The following is a 6,910-nucleotide window of genomic DNA, read 5'->3' as shown; positions in this document are numbered from 1 at the left end:
GCTGCCGCGCGGCCCCGCACCACGTGCCTACGCGCCCGCGCAGAGCCGCGCGCCCCGCACGCCCCAGACGCTGAGCACACGTGCAGTTTAGCCTCCCTCCGCGTTACCTGGGGGTGTGGGCGAGGCGCCGGGACTGCGAGCTTCCGAGCTTGCGCCTCCGGAGCCGCGGCTCGTGCTTACGCGCGCCCAGATTCCGCGGGGCAAACTCTCCCTTCCCCTTCTGCGCGGGTCGTACCGCTTGCGGATGCCTCCTGGGCTCCTGTTCGCTTTAACTTCTGTCCAGGGCTCGGCAGCAACAGGTACTTCGTGGTTGTGGGCTTTGAAATTTGGGCTGCCGGTTCCGAAGCGTGCTGAGAACCCTGCCTGCCAGTCGGGGATCCCGTCTGTGCTTTTCAGGCTGGTGCTGCTGCCCCAACCCCGCGTGCCCTCATGTTCAAAGGTGATGAACGGATATTAAAATTGGATTCGTTTCTAAAGCGGTAGCTTTCCTGGGTATTCTGGAGAACAACTGAAAGAGTTTTGAACGGGATAATTATTTTTAAACAGAATATCTCTACTTGTAGGAATGTCAAGAGTTTACTTTCTAGTGTCACATGCTGTGCTAATACATAAGAAACATAGACAAGTCCTCAGGTTTCTCTTGTTAATGTGAATTATCCTCAATTTTGCATAAAAGACAATGGCCTATGCTTATTTTATTTAGGGAAAATAAATTTCCCTTAGGGCTTTCTAGTTTGCATTTTAAATGCTTTTAAACCCATTGTAGAAGTACTTTCATTGCATGCGGCTTCAGAAGTTAATTCATTAATCAATTCATAAAACAATCATTTGTCGTGAGTACTATTTTTTAAAGTCATATTTTACAGTTGAGGAACCATCATCCCATTCTATTTTTTTAAGTTTATTTATTTTGAGAGGGAGGGAGTGCAAGTGGAGGAGGGGCAGAGAGAGAGGAAGAGAGAGAGAATCCCAAGCAGGCTCCACGCTGTCAGTGCAGAGCCCAACGCGGGGCTGGAACTCACAAACGGTGAGATCATGACCTCAGCTGAAGTCCTGTTTAGGCCTAAGTACCACGCTTAACCAACTGAGCCATCCAGGTGCCTCAGCACCATCCCATTCTAAAGATCAGAAGAAAAAAAAAAGTATTTTAATGAGTTTGAGTAATTTGCCAAAGGCCACAGTGCCCATGAGTAGTTGAGCTGTGATTTGGTTTCAAGTAGTGCGGGAGATGATACTTTTAACCACTACTCTATGTTTTCCTGCAAAAAAGGAAGGGAAAAGTCCTAGTTATGTCTGTCTAAGAATGTCAACAAGGATATATCCTAATGGGATGTAAGTTTTTTCAAAGTCATACTTTAATACATGCAAAATTAAGTATTTCAGTACCCAAAAGTTATAGAACATCAGGCTTAATATTGTCAACCAATAAACCAACATGTTAAATGAATAAACTACTGTTTAAATATATGTAGTAGTACAAAGCAATGCCTTATAATAGTGTGTTAGGGTTTGCTAAGAAACAGATGCTAAAACTGGATTTGAGGTGCAGGAAATATACTTGGGGAGGGACCCAGGGAGAAGGCAGGGAGAGCCTCGATGGTCATACAAGGCTGACACCTGTGGTAGAAGCTATGGAAAGGAAGGGGGTGGGGAAGAGTCTCACTAGAATGGTGGAGGGGGAGCATCATAGCCTCTACTACATGCCCTTAAGAAACTCACAGCCTCTCCAATGAATTGTGGGGAAGACATTTACCGTTAAAAATATGTATGCTAGTACAAAGGTATGAAACACTGAGGGAGGGAAAGACTCTGATCTGGGCAGAGGGGTGAGTGTGTGGGCATGATGAGGCCGGAGAGCATTTCTGAAAAGTCTTCCTGGGGGAGGTTGACACTTGAGCAGTCTTAGACAAGGAGGAGGCCTTAGAAGAAGGGAGAGACAGCCAAGGTTCACTGCTGGCCCGAAGTCCTCTAACACTTGTCTGATAAGTGGCAAGGGCTCTGTGGCCTTTCTTTTATTGTTGTACAGTGTTATTTAATCATCATTACTTTTTATGCTTTTCTTTCTTGCCCCCTCATTCCACTGCGAGGTGCTCAAGGCAGGTACCTTGTCCTATTTCTTTGTTTTTCCCACAGCGCAGAGCTCAGTGCTTATCTACCTGCAGGCAAAGAGGGTTGGATTTGGAGACGTTTACTCCCTTCAACTCTGCTTTGTTTAAAAAAATATATATGTTGGGGTTCCTCATCGTATTGTGTTCACTACAATTCAAGTTTGAAACTTAGTGATGTGGAGGAAAGAGCTTGGGGGGATACAGTACACTGTAATTGATCAGACTGGCCACACGTTCCATCCTTGGTGCTGACAGTGGAGCCTTATCACAGGTTCCTGAGTGGACTTGGAGAAACCTTCCCAGAAAGGTTCCCCTTACCTTCTTGTCATGGTGCTGAAATGTTCTAGTACCAATTCCACTGTGTGGGAGGTGTTCCCCTCACTAAGAAGGAATAGTTCTCTGATGCCAGCTGGGTGTCCTACAGTTTAACTCAATTCCGACAGACACTATCTCCCCAGAGATAGCATCAAATTTCACAGGTTAAGGGTTCAGTCATAGAAGTCTGCCCTCCCCGCCCCACCCCCACTTCAGATGTTACATCAGATCCTATTACCTGTGCTTCTGACCCATTGGCTATAAACCAGAGGTTCCTTTGACCCCCTCCTTGGATTTGATTAATTTGCTACAACAGCTTATAGAACTCAAAGAAACATTTTACTTACTAGATCACTGGCTTATTTTAAAAAGCTATAACTTGGGAACAACCAGGTGGAAAAGATGCATAGGGCAAGGGATGGGGAAAGGGCTCATAATTTCCATGTCCTTTCTGAGCACAAGTGTATGCTCTCCCCAAATCTCCTTCCAGAGCTGGAAACCCTCTGCCCGCCCTCCTTTTTGGGTTTTTTGGAGGCTTCATTACATAGGCAGTATTTTTTTTTTTAATGTTTATTTTTGAGAGAGAGACAGAGAGACAGAGTGTGAGTGGGGGAGGGGCAGAGAGAGAGGGAGACACAGAATCCAAAGCAGGCTCCAGGCTCTGAGCTGTCAGCACAGAGCTTGACATGGGGCTCGAACCCACGAATTGTGAGATCATGACCTGAGCAGATTGGACACTTAACCGACTGAGCCACCCAGGTGCCCCTACATAGGCAGTATTGATCAAATCACTGGCCATTGGTAATTGATTCAATTTTGGAGAAGGTTGGGGATGGAACCAAAAGTTTCAACCTTCTAATCACATGATTGATTCTCTTGGCAACCAGCCCCTATCCTAAGATGCTTTCGAAAAGCTAGTCACCTCATTAACATAACAAAAGACATTCATTGCTCTCATCTCTTCGGAAATGTCAAGAGTTTTAGGAGCTCTGTGCCAGAAATGGAAGACCAAATTTATAGTTTTTATTATAAATGACAATGTTACAGTTGTCCATACCAGGAGAGAGGAAATGGATTGTAGACAGCCAGAATACTGCTACATTGGGGAACGTTCATGAAGGAAGGAGAATGGAATTTAGGTCTTGAAGTGTTGCTCTCCATCGTGGGCCTGAGAAAGTTCTCTCCATGGTGAGGAAGAACAGTTCTTTGCATTCCATGTAAAGGAATACAACCAAGTTATAGGTATGAGAATCACTCCTGGAAATTCTGGTTGTGTGGGTATGTCGGTGGGGCTGGTAGAAAAGCACAAGTTTATTTTTGCATCAAAGTCCATAGATCTTCAGAGAAGGAAGCAGGCCATGACTAGAAGTTGGACAGATTGCTAGTCCCCATGACAAAGACTCTTCCCTTTTATAGGTTAATTTCTGAGACTAAGTGCCTACTAGTAGAAGGATGTCTCTTGAGGGGAGAAAAGTCCTATGCATAAGCTGCGTTTCAGAGAAAGCTTTGAGTCACAGGAAGGGACAGTTTTGAGAGTAGTTGTGCTCAGTTGTCTCCTGGCTCAGCCCTTTGGTGAATGCATATTGGTTTCCAGCTCAAAGGAAAAAAATGAACAGAGATGTAACTCCATATTGGCATTCTTAACCTGGACTCTGTGACTCCGGATTTTTAATAGCAATAATCTTTTAATAATACTAATCTTTATTGAGATGCTATTCAATACTATGCAATTCACTTATTTTAAGCATATGGTAGTTCAATATTCTTTATTATGTCACAGAGTTGTGCAATCATTGCTACAATTTTAGAACATTTTCATGACCCCCCCCCTCCAATAACCCATATGTGTTAGCAGTCATGCCCCGTTCCCTTCCTCCTCCTGGCCCCCAGCTCTAAACAACCATTAGTCTTTCCATTTTTATAGATTTGCCTGTTCTGGACATTTCATATAAATGGAATTATGCATCATGTAGTCCTTTGTGTCTGGCTTCTTTTCCTTAGTGTAGTATTTTCAAGGTTCATCCATATTGTAGTAGGAATCTACTTCATCCCTTTTTATACCCACACAATATTCCATTGTATGGATATACAACATTTTATTCATCCATTGGTTGGTGGACATTTGAGTTCTTTCCAGTTTTTGGCTATTATGAATAATGCTATTATTGTGATTGTGGATTTTAGACCTCCAGGAATATTGTCGGCATCTTTTTTCCAGTGGAGTTAGTTTATAGCATTCTGGCTTCTGTTTGGTTTTTCAGAAGCCCCAAGTCCTTACCAAGATCAGGGCTTTTACACCTGCCTGGGCGGCCCTTCTTCAGTCTGACTGCTGCTCATCCTTCAGATCATGGCTCAGGTGTAACCCTCCTGAGAAGCTAACTTGTGCAGACCCTCCTCCTAGCACTGTGTTCTTTCCATTCCTGTCACAACTTATTAGCGTGTTTCGTTCTCCCCGTTAGTTGGTAAGCTTTGTGAGGGCAGTGGTCTGTCTGTTCTGTTCCTTGGGACACATCTAGTGCCTGCTACATCATAGGCACTCAATAAGTAGTTGAAATACTATGCAATGCAGAATGACTGTTGGTGACAGAGAGAGGTATCCTAGCTCTGTTGCCAGAACATAGCCTTTTGCACTGATGGGAGGAGGGTTACCCCCTTGTTGACTGGTATTGATATAAGAGTAAGGACCCCTGCGGCCGAGAAGGGTGGTATGAACACAGAGAACAAGAACTAGGGAGCATTGAGGACACTGGATCCAGATAAAGAGGACTGTAGTGTCTCTCTGAGAGCATGAAGGGAGGGATTCCTGATGTATATTAAATCTGGACGATGTTGCCTTGTTGCTGACTTTGAGACCTCTTTCTGAATTGTATGTATGGACCAATGTGCCAATGGGTTACCCACATTGATTTATCATCCCCTAATAGTTGGAAAACCCTTTGAAAATTTGGGCCTAGTTTGATGACTAGCAAGGGGGAAAGTATGAGGGGGCCATAGTCTGAAAACAGAAAAGGAAGTTAATATTAATTTTGCTTGGCCAGGTTTCTTTGACAATACTCAGAAAAGTACAGAGGCAAACTTCCTTTGAAGGATGTTCGGCCTGTGTTAGGTATTGCCTGATGAACATGAGGCTGTTGGGACGCATGCAAGTGAGTCTGGTCCACTTGTAACAGTACTCTGTAAGGTTCCCCGGGGATCTAAAGAGTAATAAACATGTCTTCCAAAAGCTTCCCAAAGCTCAATAGCTGCTCATATTATGAATTAGGTAAGGACTCACCACTAGGTGACAGTCTGTCAGCAGAAATTGCTTTCTCATTTAATGACTCTTTCCCCAACTGCAAGTTTCTGGGAATATCAGTAAAAATAAAAATATTAGGCAATCTTTTTCTGATCCCGTTTCCCTATCCTCCCTTTCCCAAAAATCTATGGAGCTGACATCTTCAATGGTAAACATTCTTCTTTAATCTCTTTCCTTAATATTAAAGTAATGAAAAAATGATGTATGGAGACACAGAAAATTAAGTTTCCCCTCCCATACTACTTCTTTGGGTTTTGGAGATAAATATGGCTATAAAAAGAGTACACTCAGTGGTCTTGGCTTTTTTTTTTTAATGTTTATTTAGTTTTGAGAGAGAGAGACAGAGACAGAGACAGAGACAGAGACAGAGACTGGGAGCAGGGGAGGGGCAGAGAGAGAAAGAGGGAGACAGAATCTGAAGCAGGCTCCAGGTTTTGAACTGTCAGCACAGAGCTTGACACAGGGCTTGAACCCACAAACTGTGAGATCATGACCTGAGCCAAAGTTGGATGCTTCACTGACTGAGCTACCCAAGTGTCCCTTGGCTTTTTTTTTTTCTTCAAGTTTATTTATTTATTTTGAGAGAGAGAGTGGAGAGGAAGAGACATTGTGAGTGGGGGAGGGATAGAGAAAGGAAGACCAAGAATCCCAAGCAGTCAGCACAAAGCCCAATGTGGGGCTCAGACTCATGAACCATGAGATCATGACCTGAGCCGAAATCCAGAGTCAGATGCTCAACGAACTGCCACCCTAGAGCCCCTTGACTTTTTATAGGGAGAGGATATGTAAAAATCTGGTTCAAGTTTAGTTTATAAGTATTTTCTCCCTCAGGAATATAAATCACTCTATGCTTCCTTTCAGCATTTGAGGTGAAGATGGAGCTCTTAGGAGAAATGTATTTTAGCTCATTTATGAAGAAGTTTCGTTTTATGTCCTCTTTGAGCAAAAGGAAGACTCCCTGGAAAGTGTTCGGTGAGGTAAGTGCAACTTGAAATTTCATTTACTTCCACCTAAGACTGCTTCAGTTCTGGGTAACAGCTGAACTCGGCACTAATGGTCTGGACTTGGGGAAGTTTAGGCCCCTTCTGTCAGCTGGTGAAGGGGGTGGGAGCTCAGATGGCCTCCTGAGGGGTATTCTGGGAAATTTTGTTGATCCTGCCCCTCCTCATTCCTCTGCCCAAGCCATCGTGCA

The 6,910-nt window shown here is 44.0% G+C and overlaps 1 protein-coding gene across 1 annotated transcript in view; it reads right to left on the bottom strand.

Annotated features, from left to right (window-relative positions):
* NPL (N-acetylneuraminate pyruvate lyase) overlaps positions 1-220 on the bottom strand; it is a 37,943-nt gene extending 37,723 nt beyond the window's left edge. Inside the window, exon 1 of the mRNA XM_040446540.1 lies at positions 108-220. The gene's annotated coding sequence lies outside the window, so the exon portion shown is untranslated. The remainder of the gene's footprint in view (positions 1-107) is intronic.
* Positions 221-6,910: the final 6,690 nt, after the last annotated feature.

Source organism: Herpailurus yagouaroundi, unplaced genomic scaffold, assembly GCF_014898765.1.
Source record: "Herpailurus yagouaroundi ecotype Mexico unplaced genomic scaffold, PumYag 195, whole genome shotgun sequence".
NCBI classification, from domain to species: domain Eukaryota; kingdom Metazoa; phylum Chordata; class Mammalia; order Carnivora; family Felidae; genus Herpailurus; species Herpailurus yagouaroundi.
This window is presented reverse-complemented; position numbering and strand designations above follow the sequence as displayed.